The sequence below is a fragment of the Macaca mulatta genome, chromosome 14 (assembly GCF_049350105.2).
Source record: "Macaca mulatta isolate MMU2019108-1 chromosome 14, T2T-MMU8v2.0, whole genome shotgun sequence".
NCBI lineage: Eukaryota > Metazoa > Chordata > Mammalia > Primates > Cercopithecidae > Macaca > Macaca mulatta.
Genome location: NC_133419.1, coordinates 92,003,927 through 92,022,987, shown reverse-complemented (window position 1 = coordinate 92,022,987; position 19,061 = coordinate 92,003,927).

Genomic DNA, 19,061 nt, shown 5'->3' with positions numbered 1-19,061 from the left:
CTCTCTACTGGGTAGCTAAAATAGAGATGAAGTTTCTAAGATGAGAACTTACAAAGCAATGTCAACAGACTTAGAAAGAATACTAAGGAGGAGATGGAATTTTTCAAGGAAAATAGCGGAGGATTAGTGTAAACAAGTTGTGTAAGCCATAGGTTACTGAAGACGCTAGGACAGGGCTGTCAACATTGGCAGCTACTGGATTTATCTTAGGTTGGAGACAAGGTGTTATAAGATGATAGAATGAATTTCAAAATAAGGGAATAATTTTGGAGCAGTGGTTATCTGAATGAGACAGTGATGAACAAGCATATTTTTATTTTTGCATTAAAATGTACCCAGCATTTGTTTTAAGCAGGTAAGACATACACACATAAAAATGATTGCCATAAAGGAAGAAATTTATACTGACAGATCCCTGGAAGCAGGAGGTACACCATGAAGGGTCACAGGGGAAAGATGAATGTCATTCAGGAGACAAAGGAGCAACATGGCCCAGAACCTTTATTGGGGCTTTTACAGGAAGAAATGGCAAGGCAGGGTAGATATGCTCAAGTTTAAAATTAGGCTATTTGAATAATTTGAAAGGGTTCTAAGTTATAAGGGTGGTTCTGACTTTTCTGGTATCTGGCCCAAGAGTGACTTGGGGCAGGGGAAATATTGGCTTGATGTGCGAAAGTGTGATAAAGGAGAGGGCTGGGGTTGTGGGCTGAATTGGTTGGTTTGTAATTCAAAGCAGCCCTTGCAGGGGAGTTCTTTGCTATTTCTAGGAATTAACTAGCCCCGGGAGGGGTAGTTTCTCTGGGAATTGTAGCATCGAATGTTAGAACATCAAGAATATAGAAAATGGGAAAACATACTGGGTACACCTTCTCTTCCAAGTAACTGTGGAGAATGGAGGAAGTGGCTAATTACATATTTCCTTTCATTAGCTAATTTAACTCCAAATGTAAATTTATAAATATTAAGATTTGATTACTTTTTCTTGAAACAAATAGTAAAATGAAGAAAAAGTTTATGACTTTAATGATAAAATTACTCATTATTTTGAGTACTTACCAACTGCTATGCTAAAAACTTTATACACTTTATAGTATATAATCATCAGGAAAATCATAATGAAATAATTACTATTAATGTGTATGTTTACACCTAAGGGAACTGAGGCCTAGATAGTTTGAGTAACTTGTCCAAGTTCACTGGGATATAAATCCAGGTCTGTCTAGATTCAAAAACCTAGGCTTTCCATAGCAATATCTACATATGTTTCATGCAATGTGTTCTTAATTCAGGAAATCACTCCATATCATTCATTGGAGGCACAAGTTATGATAAAATAAAAAGTATAGAAGTTGGTATCCACCTCAGTGGTTTCTGATGTGCTTAGGATTTAACTGAATTTCATTAGTTTTCACTCTGAATAAAAGCAATCCTTATAACGATACATGGCATGTAGTCTATCTTAAGTTTTATTTTGAACATGACAGTGGCATGTAATTAAAAAAAAAATCAGTCTAACACTAAATGTACGAGGCAATAAATCTCAAGTCTCCAGAGCAACATTTTTCTGCCACCCCCTTCCTTCAGACATAAAGAGATGTGGGACTGCTGCCAGAGAAATATAATAAAATGTAAGAACAGTTATAAATGAAATACAATCAGAGGCCAACAATCTGCTTCTTTGCTAGCTTGCTTTATTCCTTCCTTGAGGATTCTATTTCTTCCTCTGCTTTACCATGATATTCCATTTCCCTTGCCTTCATTTTCCTACTTTTGCCACTATTTATAACATTTGCCCTTTCTCATTTATTCTCTTTTATGTGTTTTCTTTTTTCTTGAAGGAAAAAAATATCCTATGACTTCATTCTTATGTGTATTCAGGCTCAGGGTTAGCTTTTTCTTTTGCCTTTTATTACTTTTTATACACTGGATATTAATTTTTTTCCTCCTGTGTCTTTTACCTGCATTTACTTTGTATTAATACTTTGATCTTACTTCTAGGTTGGATAGAGCAGTTTCTTATGGACTATCATGTTTAGAAAATTTTATTTTCCTCTTACCAAAGCAAGTCATAACTTTGCTTACAGGATCAGACATCAGAATCCCTGAGTCTAAAGAACAGTGCCAAAGTATGTGGAAGGGGTTCACTCTTTTACTCTTTAACTTAGGTAGGTGAAGATATATTTATTCATTTACTCTTTCTTTCGTCTCTGTATCCATCCTTCCACCCTTTCACCAGGTATTTACTGAATACCTTATACTCATTTATTCACCCAGTTAATGACCATTTATAGAACACCTATGATGTTCCAGGAGTCAGTGGCAAATGCAAGAATAGGTGGAAGCAAAATATAAGAGATGAATTGTCATTAGGTAATTTAAAAAGAATATTAAAGTCAATTGTCAGTCTTTTTTATCATCCTCATGTATCGAGATTTCTAAACAATGCTAGTGATAATCCTTCCCGTGGAGGCCATTCACTTCCACCACTTTCCATCTCCCCATTGGTATGGCACTTTATAGTACAGAGCACAACAGATAAAAATTCCTGGCCTCTTGAAGATTACATTCTAGAAGAAGTGAGTATACGTGTGTGTGCATATATATAATTATATTGATAATTATATCAACTTAATTGAAGATATAGTTATTCATACATATAAGAACTAAAGACAAGTTGGGGGTAGTACTGTGTATGCTAAGCCACAAATCAGTAGAATAGGAGTTGATAATATATCCATTAAGGCATTACCTACTGGTAGCCATGACTGGGATTAATTGGATTTCACATGTGTCTTATTGTTAAAGAACTGAACTGGGGTCCACTCACCTGGCACAGTAGGACCAGATATGTACACCAAGGTTTGCAGCTGTAGAAAGGAAGGTGTTGGTTGGCAGGCCCCAAGCAACGAGGATCAGGCAGGTAATGCTTAAATCCCAAACTCGTTGATGCCTTGTAGGTAAGGGTTTCTAAAAGCAGGGATAAATTAAACAAACAAACAAACAAAAAAACCCCAAAAAACAGAAGTTACAGGCAAAATCATAAATCAATGAATGGAGGTTACATATTGGTTTTGGCTTGAAAGGCCAGGGTATCTGGAAGCAGAGGCTTATAGGTCATAGGCAGATTCAAAGATTTTCCGATTTGCAATTGGTTAAGGAAGAGAAGCTTTGCTTAAAAATTTGGGGTCAGCAGAAAAGAACGTTAGCTGTAGCTCATGGTATGACTTTCTTCAGGCTTCTTAGGAAGAAATTTAGAACAAGGAATGGCAGTCAAAGTTCAGTCCTCAGTTTCCCCTTACCTGATGTCTATGTGCCAGCCGGTCAAGTCTGTGGGTGTCTGGGTTTCTGAAAAGCAACTGACAGCCACATGTTAAGACATTTTCTTTGGTTTCTATAGGGGAACCAGTCATCCCCATGATTCCAGCTTCCTTGGATATTGTTTTTCACTACTGTTACCTTCTAGTTTATCAAGGTCCTTATTTGCTTCTTAAGGTTAGCTAACTTCCTGGAATTTCCTTTGAAGGAACTAAATATTTTTCTTTATTCTCATGTTTGGGGGCCAGGCAAGCCCCTAAGAAGGGGTCTTTTGTCTCATTTTCTTAGTGTTCTTGCATGCACTTGGGCATCATAATCACCTAGGGCTGTTCTTACAAATAGAGGTGTCCTAGCCCCATTCAGAGAAATTTTAATTTCATTACTCTGTTGTATGAAGAAGTGTGTGTATTTATAAATTCCTTAGATAATTTGGGCAATCAGTGCTGAGAAACATATACTACATGACCCAAAAAGATCATGAAAAGGAAGTTAAACTAGATGTTGTAGGTTTGTGTCTTCAAAAATATAATGTTCCTGTGCCTCAGTAGGTCAAAATGTGAAATTATTGAAAAATAGCATCATTATAGATGTAATTAGTTAAGCTAAAATTGGATCTACTGGTGTAGGCTGCACCCTTAATTCAGTATGACTGATGTCCTTATCAAATGATGTGGAGACATACAGAGAGAATGCCAGGTGATGGAGACAAAGATTGCAGCGATGCAGCTGCAAGCAGTGAACACCATCAGAAGCTAGAGAAAGGCAAGATAGGCTTCTACCCACAGCATCAGAGAGAGCAGGGCCCTGATGACACCTGGATTTTAGAGTTCTCCATAACTGTAGGACAATAAATTTCTGTTTTAAAGTGCCATATTTGTGTGACTTTTTCACAGCAGCCCTAGACAATGAATATAGTAGATTTTGTCATCTGATTTTTATTGTGAATTTATGGTGATCAAGCTGGGAAATATCTTTGCTTTGAGCAGTATTTGCATCTGTGTCACCAATATTTAGCCCTGTTGCAGGAGAACAATACACAGTGTTGGACCATCAGGAGAAATAATGTCAAGGAAAATAATTCTAAAGAAAACACATCTTGACCTCTCTACCCATATGAACTTTATTTCTATGCAAACACTGAAGGTTCCTCTAATGTTGCCAGCCAGTTACTAACTTGTTGGTAGCTGATATACTCTTATCAAGAGTATATAAGAGTATATATCAAGAGATCTGCAAATGCAAAAAGTCAGGCTTTTGTTGTTTTTCCAGAGAGTGTTCATCAGCATACTACTACGGGGCCTGGTGAGTCATATAAATGTGAGATATTAAATGTGAAAAAAATATGGGAAAGTTCATGGGCTTTCTTGGGCATGACAGGGTAATATAAAACCATGATGTGTAAACATCTTCCCTGTAAACAGAGGAAATCATAATGCTACACAGCATCACAAAGAAAAGTGAATATGGGTTCAAGTTTGACTAAAACTAGTGTAACTAGTGGTTACACTAGCATGGCTGCTGGCTTCCACTCCCAAGTTCAGCTTCAGAGGAATCAGTAGGGAAAAAGGAGAAAGCAGTGACAAACCCCTGGGAGACTGGAGGTTTTAAATTGGTGTGTAGCAAGAAGTAGCTTTGACCTGTGACAGGAGGCAGTCAGGCACTGCTGAGGTTTAAGTACAGTGAGGATTATTGGAGTTCTGCTCTTACTTTTTCTGGGACATTTCCTGGAGGCAAATAATGCTTGTGTCACACAGTTGGGTCCAAGTGTATCAGGAATAACTTTCAAAGAATCCCTAGGGCTTACTGACTTCAGTCAATTACTTCTCCATTTCCCATCTTTTCTCTTTCAAAACTCTAGAGATTAGGAACTATATTCCAAGGACTTAATGAATACTTCTTGTGCTGAGAAGGATAAATAATTGATAAAAGTGTTTGTTTATAAGAAAAGGAATGATTGAGTCTGGTTTTCTTAGACAGCTCTACCCTTGGGCTTTTCTACTCCACATCTTCTGGATTTATCAGTCTGACAAATACTAGGGTTTTGGTCTTCCTTAATTCTCATTGCCAGAAGGAAAAAAAAAAAAAAAAAAAGCTAATGTTCCTGAGGAAAATGAGTTCACAGATCAAAATAACAAGACATTTAGGAGAAAAAAAAAAAAAACAATTTCAAATTGTCATTTCAATATGAGAACACAATAAAAACCATATTAGAAATGCACAGTATCACAAGTATTATAACTGAGAAACTCATTAAATTTTTGCATGTAATACTTAAATCAGGAGAGGAAGTGAGAAAGACCAAGACATGTGAAAAGATACCGATTTCTATTTTATTAAAATAGGTATACAGTTATCAATTTAAAAAAAGAATTAAAATAAACATTGTAAAAATAGGATATAATATAAAAATAAGACAGTAACAGCTCTAAATAAATCAATAGTTACAATAAATATATATATGGACAACCTTAACAGTTCAAAGACAAATTCTGACAGATTGAGAATAATAACCACAATTTTGCTATATGCTGATTACAAGACACTTAAAACATTAGGATAAGTAAAAACTCAAAGAGAAAGAAGAGACATTTCACACATGTTTTTCATTTCATTTCATATACTAGCAGAAATAAATTGCCATATTGATAGTATATAAAATACAGTTAAGACAATTATATAGGGTAGTGTCACTAATGATGAAATTTCAATTTATCAAGAATATATCGCTATTAGTAATGAAGTAATATTGAAATAAATGATGCATAAACTGAGAGAAATACAAAAATTTTATAAATCCAAAATTTTATCAGTAGATTGAACACATATCTATTGTTTACTAACAGTTAAAAATATAAATGAAAAGGGGTATATAAATATTTACAAAATCAGCAAATTTGCCCATAATCAATAAATTCATGGATATATACATATATTTATATATATATATTCTATGTATAACAATTAATGAAAGACATTTTTCATGCACACATGCAGAGTCTTATAAAATTTCAAAGAAAGGTATCAAGATTATAATCTTTGATCACAATATAAATTAGAAGTTAATGACAAAAATATAAATTTTTAAAATCTCACACATTTGAATAATATAAAAACATTGTTAAATAATTCACGGTATAAAGAAGAAATTATACTAAAGAATGACTAGAACTGAATTATAATGAAAACATTATATATCAAAGTTTGTAGGATGCAAACAACCAGTGCTTTAAGAAACACGTGTTGGGGGTGGAGCAAGATGGCTGAATAGGAACAGCTCCAGTCTCCAGCTCCCAGCGCGAGCGACACAGAAGACGGGTGATTTCTGCATTTTCAACTGAGGTACCGGGTTCATCTCACAAGAGAGTGTCAATCGATGCTGGTCAGCTGCTGCAGCCCGACCAGCGAGAGCTGAAGCAGGGTGAGGCATCGCCTCACCTGGGAAGCGCAAGGGGGAAGGGAATCCCTTTTCCTAGCCAGAGGAACTGAGACACACAACACCTGGAAAATCGGGTAACTCCCACCCCAATACTGTGCTTTACCAAGGGACTTAGCAAACGGCACACCAGGAGATTATATCCCACACCTGGCCGGGAGGGTCCCATGCCCACAGAGCCTCCCTCATTGCTAGCACAGCAGTCTGTGATATAACTGCAAGGCAGCAGCGAGGCTGGGGCAGGTGCGCCTGCCATTGCTGAGGCTTTAAGTAGGTAAACAAAGCCCCTGGGAAGCTCAAACTGGGTGGAGCCCACAGCAGCTCAAGGAGGCCTGCCTGTCTCTGTAGACTTCACCTCTGGGGACAGGGCAAAGCTAAAAAGCAGCAGAAACCTCTGCAGATGCAAATGACCCTGTCTGACAGCTTTGAAGAGAGCAGTGGATCTCCCAAGACGAAGTTGAGATCTGAGAACGGACAGACTGCCTGCTCAAGTGGGTCCCTGACCCCTGAGTAGCCTAACTAGGAGACATTCCCCACTAGGTGCAGACCGACACCCCATACCTCACACAGTGGGGTACACCACTGAGATGAAGATTCCAAAGCAAGAATCAGACAGGAACACTCACTGTTCAGAAATATTCTATCTTCTGCAGCCTCTGCTGCTGATATACAGGCAAACAGGGTCTGGAGTGGACCTCAAGCAAACTCCAACAGACCTACAGCTGAGGGTCCTGACTGTTAGAAGGAAAACTAACAAACAGGAAGGACACCCACACCAAAACCACATCAGTACATCACCATCATCAAAGATCAAAGGCAGATAAAACCACAAAGATGGGAAAAAAGCAGGGCAGAAAAACTGGAAATTCAAAAAATAAGAGTGCATCTCCCCCTCCAAAGGAACACAGCTCATCGCCAGCAACGGATCAAAGCTGGACAGAGAATGACTTTGATGAGTTGAGAGAAGGCTTCAGCACATCAAACTTCTCAGAGCTAAAGGAGGAATTATGTACCCAGCACAAAACTAAAAATCTTGAAAAAAGAATGGAAGAATGGATAACTAGAATAATCAATGCAGAGAAGGCCATAAACGAACTAACAGAGATAAAAACCATGAAACGAGAAACACGTGACAAATGCACAAGATACAGTAACTGAAGAAAGAATATCAGTGAGTTAGGATCAAATGAATGAAATGAAGCGAGAAGAGAAGTCTAAAGAAAAAAGAGGAAAAAGAAATGAACAAAGCCTTCAAGAAGTATGGGAGTATGTGAAAAGACCAAATCTATATCTGATTGGGGTGCCTGAAAGTGAGGGGGAAAATGGAACCAAGTTAGAAAACACTCTTCAGGATATCATCCAGGAGAACTTCCCCAACCTAGTAAGGCAGGCCAACATTCAAATTCAGGAAATAGAGAATGCCACAAAGATACTCCTCAAGAAGAGCAACTCCAAGACACATAATTGTCAGATTCAACTGTTAAGGGCAGCCAGAGAGAAAGGTCAGGTTACCCACAAAGGGAAGCCCATCAGACTAACAGCAGATCTCTCAGCAGAAACTCTCCAAGCCAGAAGAGAGTGGGGGCCAATATTCAACATTCTTAAAGAAAAGAATTTTAAACCCAGAATTTCATATCCAGCCAAACTAAGTTTCATAAGGAGAAATAAAATCCTTTACAGACAAGCAAATGCTTAGAGATTTTGTCACCACCAGGTCTGCCATACAAGAGACCCTGAAGGAAGCACTCAACATGGAAAGGAACAACTGGTACCAGCCATTGCAAAAACTTGCCAAAATGTAAAGACCATCGATGCTAGGAAGAAACTACATCAACTAACGAGCAAAATAACCAGCTAATATCATAACGACAGGATCAAGTTCACACATAACAATATTAGCCTTAAATGTAAATGGACTATGGTCCAATTAAAAGACACAGACTGGCAAACTGGATAAAGAGTCAAGACCCATCAGTCTGCTGTATTCAGGAGACCCATCTCACACGCAGAGACATACATAGGCTCAAAATAAAGGGATGGGGGAAGATCTACCAAGCAAATGGAGAACAAAAAAAAAGCAGAGGTTGCAATACTAGTCTCTGATAAAACAGACTTTAAACCATCAAAGATCAAAAGAGACAAAGAAGGCCATTATATAATGGTAAAGGGATCCGTTCAACAGGAAGAGCTAACTATCCTAAATATATATACACCCAATACAGGAGCACCCAGATTCACAAAGCAAGTCCTTAGAGAGTTACAAAGAGACTTACTCTCCCACACAATAATAATGGGAGACTCAATACCCCACTGTCAACATTAGACAGATCTATGAGACAGAAAGTTAACAAGGATATCCAGGAATTGAAGTCATCTCTGCAGCAAGCAGACCTAATAGGCATCTGCAGAACTCTCCACCCCAAATCAACAGAATATACATTCTATTCAGCACCGCATTGCACTTATTCCAAAATTGACTACATAATTGGAAGTAAAGCACTCCTCAGCAAATGTACAAGAACAGAAATTATAACAAACTGTCTCTCAGACCACAGTGCAATCAAACTAGAACTCAGGACTAAGAAACTCAATCAAAACTGCTCAACTACATGGAAACTTGAACAACCTGCTCCTGAATGACTACTGGGTACATAAAGAAATGAAGGCAGAAATAAAGATGTTCTTTGAAGCCAGTGAGAACAAAGATACAACATACCAGAATCTCTGGGACACTTTTAAAGCGGTGTGTAGAGGGAAATTTATAACACTAAATGCCCACATGAGAAAGCAGGAAAGATCTAAAATTGACACTCTAACATCACAATTAAAAGAACTAGAGAAGCAAGAGCAAACACATTCAAAAGCTAGCAGAAGGCAAGAAATTACTAAGATCAGAGCAGAACTGAAGGAGATAGAGACACAAAAAACTCTCCAAAAAATCAATGAATCCAGGAGTTGGTTTTGTGAAAAGATCAACAAAATTGAAAGACCACTAGCAAGACTAATAAAGAAGAAAAGAGAAAAATCAAACAGATGCAATAAAAAATGATAAAGGGGATATCACCACCGACCCCACAGAAATACAAACTACCATCAGAGAATACTATAAACACCTCTACACAAATAAACTAGAAAATCTAGAAGAAATGGACAATTTCCTGGACACCTACACTCTTCCAAGACTAAACCAGGAAGAAATTGAATCCCTGAATAGACCAATAGCAGGCTCTGAAATTGAGGCAATAATTAATAGCCTACCAACCAAAAAAAGTCCAGGACCAGATGGATTCACAGCTGAATTCTACCAGAGGTACAAGGAGGAGCCAGTACCATTCCTTCTGAAACTATTTCAATCAATAGAAAAAGAGGGAATCCTCCCTGACTCATTTTATGAGGCCAACATCATCCTGATACCAAAGCCTGGCAGAGACACAACAAAAAAGAGAATTTTAGACCAATATCCCTGATGAACATGGATGTAAAAATCCACAGTAAAATACTGGCAAACTGAATCCAGCAGCACATCAAAAAGCTTATCCACCATGATCAAGTGGGCTTCATCCCTGGGATGCAAGGCTGGTTCAACATATGCAAATCAATAAACATAATCCAGCATATAAACAGAACCAAAAACAAAAACCACATGATTATCTCAATAGATGTAGAAAAGGCCTTTGAAAAAATTCAACAGCCCTTCATGCTAAAAACTCTCAATAAACTAGGTATTGATGGAATGTATCTCAAAATAATAAGAGCTATTTATGACAAACCCACAACCAATATCATATTGAATGGGCAAAAACTGGAAGCATTCCTTTGAAAACTGGCACAAGACAGGGATGCCCTCTCTTACCATTCCTATTCAACATAGTATTGGAAGTTCTGGCTAGGGCAATCAGGCAAGAGAAAGAAATAAAGGGACTTCAGTTAGGAAAAGAAGTTAAATTGTCCTTGTTTACAGATGACATGATTGTATATTTGAAAACCCCATCATCTCAGCCCAAAATCTCCTTAAGCTGATAAGCAACTGCGGCAAAGTCTCAGGATGCAAAATTAATGTGCAAAAATCACAAGCATTCTTATACACCAGTAACAGACAAACAGAGCCAAATCAGGAATGAACTTCCATTCACAATTGCTTCAAAGAGAATAAAATACCTAGGAATCCAACTTACAAGGGATGTGAAGGACCTCTTCAAGGAGAACTACAAACCACTGCTCAGTGAAATAAAAGAGGACACAAACAAATGGAAGAACATACCATGCTCATGGATAGGAAGAATCAATATCGTGAAAATGGCCATACTGCCCAAGGTAATTTATAGATTCAATGCCATCCCCATCAAGCTACCAATGAGTTCCTTCACAGAATTGGAAAAAACTGCTTTAAAGTTCATATGGAACCAAAAAAGAGCCCACATTGCCAAGACAATCCTAAGTCAAAGGAACAAAGCTGGAGACATCACGCTTCCTGACTTCAAACTATACTACAAGGCTACAGTAACCAAAACAGCACAGTACTGGTACCAATACAGAGATACAGACCAATGGAACAGAACAGAATCCTCAGAAATAATACCACACATCTACAGCCATCTAATCTTTGACAAACATCAGAAAAACAAGAAATGGGGAAAGGATTCCCTATTTAATAAATGGTGCTGGGAAAATTGGCTAGCCATAAGTAGAAAGCTGAAAGTGGGTCCTTTCCTTATTCCATGTACGAAAATTAATTCAAGATGGATTAGAGACTTAAATGTTAGACCTAATACCATAAAAACCCTAGAGGAAAACCTTGGTAATAACATTCAAGACATAGGCATGGGCAAGGACTTCATGTCTAAAACACCAAAAGCAATGGCAACAAAAGCCAAAATTGACAAATGGGATCTAATTAAACTAAAGAACTTCTGCACAGCAAAAGAAACTACCATCAGAGTGAACAGGCAACCTACAGAATGGGAGAAAATGTTTGCAATCTACTCATCTGACAAAGGGCTAATATCCAGAACCTACAAAGAACTCAAATTTACAAGAAAAAAACAACCCCATCAAAAAGTGGGCAAAGGATGTGAACAGATATTTCTCAAAAGAAGACATGCATACAGCCAACAGACACATGAAAAAATGCCTGTCATCACTGTTCGTAAGAGAAATGCAAACCAAAACCTCAATGAGATACCATCTCACACCAGTTAGAATGGCAATCATTAAAAAGTCAGGAAACAACAGATGCTGAAGAGGATGTGGAGAAGTAGGAACACTTTTATATTGTTGGTGGGATTGTAAACTAGTTCAACCATTATGGAAAACAGTATGGCAATTCCTCAAGGATCTAGAAGTACCGTATGACCCAGCCATCCCATTACTGGGTATATACTCAAAGGATTATAAATCATGCTGCTATAAAGACACATGCACATGTATGTTTAATGCGGCACTATTCACAATAGCAAAGATTTGGAATCAACCCAAATGTCCATCAGTGACAGACTGGATTAAGAAAATGTGGCACATGTACACCATGGAATACTATGCAGCCATCAAAAAGGATGAGTTTGTGTCCTTTGTATGGACATGGATGCAGCTGGAAACCATCATTCTCAGCAAACTATTGCAAGAACAGAAAACCAAACACCGCATGTTCTCACTCATAGGTGGGAACTAAACAATGAGATCACTTGGACTTGGGAAGGGGCTCATCACACACCGAGTCCTATCATGGGGAGCGGGGAGGGAGGAGTGGGTAGGGATTGCATTGGGAGTTATACCTGATGTAAATGACGAGTTGATGGGTGCAGCACACCAACATGGCACAAGTGTACATATGTAACAAACCTGCACGTTGTGCACATGTACCCCAGAACTTATAGTATAATAAAAAATAAAATAAAATAAAAACCACATGTCTGGCCTATTTAGTTTTTTTAGAAAATTAGAAGACTTCTAAATATATAAGCTAGATGCCCATCATAATAAATTAGAAAAATAAAAATAAACAAAACTTAAAGAAATTAGCAAGTGAAATGAAAACCTAGCAAAATTCATTAAAATATAAACCAATACCACTGAGATCACCAAAGCCTAAGTAGTTGTTTGCAAAAAGAAATAAAGGGATACAAACTTTTGTCTACAGTAATTAAGAGAAAAAGATAAGATAGGAAGAGCAGTTGTAGCACTAGAAGTAATATGACAACACTTTTGCCAATAATTTCGAATACTTTTGATTAAATTGAAATTTGCAGAAAATATATCTTACTAGAATTAAAGAGACAAAAACAGCATGAATAATATAAGCATTCAAATAATTGAGACAGTGCTTAAAATAATCCCACAAGCAAACATGAGGCTCAGAATGTTTTAAAGATGAGTTCTTGTAAATGTTCAAGCACATGATACCAAGTTTATTCAGTCTTTGACATGAAATTTCAAAGGAGGAATATTTTCCAATGTCCTCTATAAGGTCGTCATCAACCTGTTAAAAAACTAGAGAAAACTGTGTAAGAAAGTGCAATTACATGTCTATTTCACTTATTATGAGACGCAAAAAAATGTATTACGAAATCAAACACAACAATGTACAGAAAACAAATATTACACCACAACCATACTGGTGTTGTTCCAGGTATGAAAAGACAGTATAGTATTAAACCAGAAACTCAATCCAACAATTAATTTAATGGGAAAATATTATAATCTCTATAAATACAGTTTAAAAAATTAAAACTGATTTACAAGGAAGATTATTACCAAATTAATAATATAAGATTTTCTTAATACAGTAAAGGGTATAAAAAACCATGAGCAGCCATCATCCTAAATTAGAGACATCTTCCTTTAAGACAAGAATGTCCATTATATTAGCTGTTTATGCCATGCCCCATATTGTTTTGGCTCTCCTTTTACTCAAGTCATATTTATGGCATTCAGCTTCATGAAGGTGTAAACTGACAGCACCTTGCTTCAGTTACACTTCACATTTTCGCTTTCTGCCTTGGGTTATTTCTAAAAGCATGACTTAAGAGATAAGGGAAATCTAACTGATTTTTATGCATATGTGGTCTGGGAAGGTGGATGAACTAATACCTCATGGACAATTCTTGACCAGGGTGAGACAGGAGCCAGTGAAGAAATTCACCCTCTTTCTTTTCTCAAGTGAATAGTAGCGAAATTCAATCTACACAGTATCTTACATAAACTTGATGATACAAATGGCCTCATTTTTCATGAAGGAGAGCAATCAAAAATCAGAAGTACCCTCTGTATTGCCTTCCTCTCCTTACATATTTTACTCTCATTAGCTTTCTGCCTGTCTTCCCTGAAATGCTTTCCACAATTAAAATCCTTGTTTTGTTGTGGATTAACCCTGGTTAAGACAAATGTTATCACTATTCTATTCAACATTGTATGAGGAGTCCTAGACTATGATTAAAGGCATAAGTTTTAGAGAGAAGGAAATAGAAGTTAATGTAGCTACAGATGTTATGATCTCTCAATTAGAAAATTTTAAAAAATTCATACATATATTATTGAATGTAATAAGAGCATTTAGCAAGCTGGCTGGATATAAGACTAAAATATAAAAATGTTACTTTTTTTACACTAACAGCATATTTTTTACACCAACTGCTGAATATTAAAGAAAAATATGATATACAATGTTAACATCATATCCAAAAACATATTTAATAAACTATAAGACTTCTGCAGGAAGAAATAAAAAATTTTATGATGAGATATTAAAGAAAACATATAGGGACATGTACCATCGTGGATAACAGGAATTAATATTTTACAGATATTCATCATCAAAAGATCAACCTTTAAATTTAATAAAATTCCAAACAAATTTTAACAATGTTTATTTTGGGAACTTGATAAGTTGCTTCTTAAATTTTATGAAAAATTAATGCACTAAGTATATTCAAGTATATTTCTGAAGGGTAAGTCAGGATGGGAGGGATATTCCTTGATTATATATATATTACTTGATTATATATAATTAGAATTAACTTTGAAGCTAGATACTTAAAAAAGAAGTGAGAAAAAAATGAATGCACAAAAGTCCATCTTGAAGTTGTGCAATGGTAAAGGTGGTGATAAGTCTGGAATTTACATTAAAGGTCATATTAAGATATTAAGAATATCTTAAATTCCATAACATAAGGAATTTCTGTTTCCTGTAAAGCAGTGAGAAAAGTGTGGAACATGTCTAATGTGCTGGAATGTTAGCATATGTTGTGTAACATACATTGAGAAGAAAGAAGACTTGAAAGAGAAGCCAGGCTGAGAAGTTTTTAAGTTGTCAGGAAGTGAATAAGTAATTTCTGTAAGTAAGGTAAGAACAATGAATAGAGGAAAAAAATAATGTATAATTTTAAGAACAAATGTATTGAGACTTGCAAAATATCTTGACAATTTACTGAGCAGCTTCTATGTGCCAGTCACCTGACATACATTATTCATGTTCTAAACAATTCACACTAAGCATAGTTTTATTATTTTAGTGAAATATATAGAAAAATTTAGTTTTAGAGAGGTTACTTTCCAGAAACAGAGAGCTAATAATTAATTGGTCATAATTTATATTTTATTTACCATAAGACTTCTGTTCCTTGCAACAGGCAGTCATTACATAAAAGTATACATGCCACTGGTGGAAAGAATGATAATTCAGGTAGTATGCTGGCAGGGATTTTATAAATATACAGAAACATATTTACAGAAACATAGAGGAAGCAATAAATAGTACATCATACTATCAACTTCTTAATTATTACTGAGGGGAGACTAAAGTATGCCTTTGTATTTAAAATGAAAGAAAATATGAGTAAATAGTAAAAAGAGCAATATACAAATAGTGCAGCAATGTTGAGGGTACCCACAAAATGATGCTACCTTGAGAGTCCCAACACTGTAATTTATAGCTTTTGGTGCCATACATAATCTGAATTGTTTACAGAAGATTCTAACAGATTATCTAAGGCTCAGATGGTTAAGAGTAGAGAACTAGGTATGGAGTGAACAAGTTAAATTTATTTTCATATTTATAATCTAGAATTATATGTTACTTTAAAAGCATACCTGCAGGAGTCTTAAGTTCTCCTCTCAGTCCCATCATTGCTTTACAGTGTGATTTTTGGGGTAGTCCAATCAACTCTCTGCCTTTCAATTTTTTTTTTTTTTTTTTTTTGAGACGGAGTCTGGCTCTGTCGCCCAGGCTGGAGTGCAGTGGCGCGATCTCGGCTCACTGCAAGCTCCGCCTCCCGGGTTCACGCCATTCTCCTGCCTCAGCCTCCCGAGTAGCTGGGACTACAGGCGCCCACAACCGCGCCCGGCTAATTTTTTGTATTTTTAGTAGAGACGGGGTTTCACCGCGGTCTCGATGTCCTGATCTTGTGATCCGCCCGCCTCGGCCTCCCAAAGTGCTGGGATTACAGGCGTGAGCCACCGCGCCCGGCCCCATTTTTTGGTTTTTTTAATCAGTGAAATGAAGATTACAATTCCAGCCCTGACTATCTTATAGAGTCATTGTGATAATCAAGTGAGGTCATGAACGAATGAGAAAGTACATGGATTAAATGGTTGGACTGTAAATCATATACATTCTAAATATTAAAACTTGCATGCAAGCAATAAGTAAATTAATAAGAAAACAGACTACAGACACACACACACACACATACACGCACACACGCATGCACGCACACACAAGTGTGTATGTGTATATAATTTTGAATTAGAAATGAAGTGTGCCTGGAAGGGGATGGCTTCTAGTTTGTCGGTTTTCCCATATATACATCCATCATCTTTAGTGGTTCCTTCCTGTAAAATCAGATTCCTCTATTTCCTATTATTGGTTAATCTTTTTGGATATTCTTAAGATACCTCTGACTTAATATATTTAGATATTAAGATACGTCATTTTGGATACACTTAAATTACCTCCAATTCAATATATTTAAATCGACTCCTATCATTTGTGTCTATTGATAGGTACATTATGATGCATTCAATTAATGATTAGGTATGATTTTTTATATAAATTTTCTAGTCAATAATCATGACATTCAATGGTAATAAAAAACCCAGGGCTGCAAATTTACAATGGTTGACATAGCTTGCATTTATTTGTATGTGTTTAGTTAACATAGTTAAAATTAATTTTATTGTTTTGAAACTATATGATATTGCATATTTGTGATCTATGAATTTAATATATGAAATAAAAATGTTTATGAGAATTGTTTAGGCTTGAATCTCTCATAGGGAAAAGCATTGACTAGTATTTTATAATTTCCACAGTTATAGTATGTGTGACTTTTTCCAGAGCTTGATCTTTGGACTCTTTAACATTATTTCTGAAAGTAAAAAAATTTTTCCTTCCATATGTAATAAAATATATGAATGATGAATTGTTAAGTAAATTCAATTAATATTTTACTAATAACCTTGAAGATCTGGTAGCACAACAAATTTCAGAATTGAAATAGCTGTTATAGAATTTTTTTTGCTGTTATTATTATCATTATCAGGATATATGGGATTAAATAGGACCTCCAAACAGAATATAAATATTTTATCCTTTGTAGATATTTTTGGCCTCAGTTCTAGATGACTAGTAGCAATTTACTGATCTTTTTATTTAGAAATCTTGAGAGATGGATACATATGTTTTCTTTTTTTTTCTGCATTGGGATGACAAATGAAATAATGATTTTATTGACTATAAGTTCTTTTTTCTATTTTCAAATATCACAGATGTAAAGTGGAATTATTTATCTCAAAGGATTTACTGAATGGCCAAAGTAATTAGAACAAAAATGAAGTTTATCTAGTTAGGTTGTAGTAAACGTCCCCAAGGACTCAGAAATCTATCAAACAGCAATTATTTGACTGGGCACTCAGTGCAAAGATGTTATAGACCAGGGGTCCCGAGCCCCTGGGCTGTGGACAGGTACTGGTCAGTGGCCAGTTAGGAACCCGGCTGTACAGCAGGAGATGTGTGGCAGGCAAAGGAGCATTACCACTGAGTTCCACCTCCTGTCAGATCAGTGGTGGCATTCGATTCTCATAGGAGCATGAACCCTATTTTGAACTCACATGTAAGGGATCTAGGTTGAGTGCTCTTTATGAGATAACTAATGCCTGATGATCTGAAGTAGAAGAGTTTCATCCGGAAACCACCCCCTCTGCCTTTCCTCCATGGAAAGGTTGTCTTCCATGAAACCAGTCCCTGGTGCCAAAAGGCTGGGGACCACTGTTGTAGACAATAAGAAAAGAGAAGGTCTGGGCCATGCAATTCGGAGAATTTTTAACTTTACAAACTGTAAAAACATTGACAATTAATAGTGCAACAGAAATAGTCAAGATATAACTACAGCTAAGAGATATAGTTGTGATGCAGGAGAACATTGTCATTGTTTTCAGTGGGAAGAGATCATCTTTCAGTGGATGTGATAGAGTAAGTTATCAGAGAAAAGGATTTAAGAGGTATTTTCAAGTTTAGTGACTTTTAGATAAATCAAGAAAGACAGTGAGTAGGTGGTTGTAAGATAGATAAAATATTTATGGAAAACTTATGAGAAATTAGGACAGGAATGTAGGTTGAGATAATATATTTTAGGACTTGAATGCCAAACTAAAGATATCGGACTTTTTTCTAGAAAATAGGGAAAAAGCAGTTAGATAACTAGCCATAAATAGTGGTTTCAGGACATAAATGTAATCATAGATTATTTTATGTAGATACGTGTGTGTGTCTGTGTGTGTGTGTATGAGTACAGAAGTTACTACAAATTTACTACAAGAGGAAATACTGAGGATAAAAAGGGCAATGATTAATAAATACTGGTACAGAAACATAATACTTTTTTACAACAATAAATGTGTATTTTTACTATACTTTGAAGTAAATAGTGGCCCCTCCTCCCCATTCCAATAATAGCTAAGGCATTTTTATCTTTATTGTTCAGCAATAAGCGGTAAGTAAGCAATAAGTAAGTGGTAACACAGCAGTAAGGCGGAATACTTAGAATACTTGGGGTTTTATTTTTTTAAGACGGCCACTTGAAATTTATATTAGAGACAACTTTGAGGGAAATAAACAAAAATTATGAGTTTCAAAACTCTGAACTTTTAAATGTCCTCTGACATAAAGAAATTGCAAAATACATGTATGCCATTAAGAAAAAGTAGTTTTAGAATATAGCCCATGGATCAGATAACATCAGAAACCAGGAAGTGACATTGAACCAAGGGAACCTTCCCGACCCAAGGAAGTGGTAAGTAAATGTGCGACCTGGGGAAACCA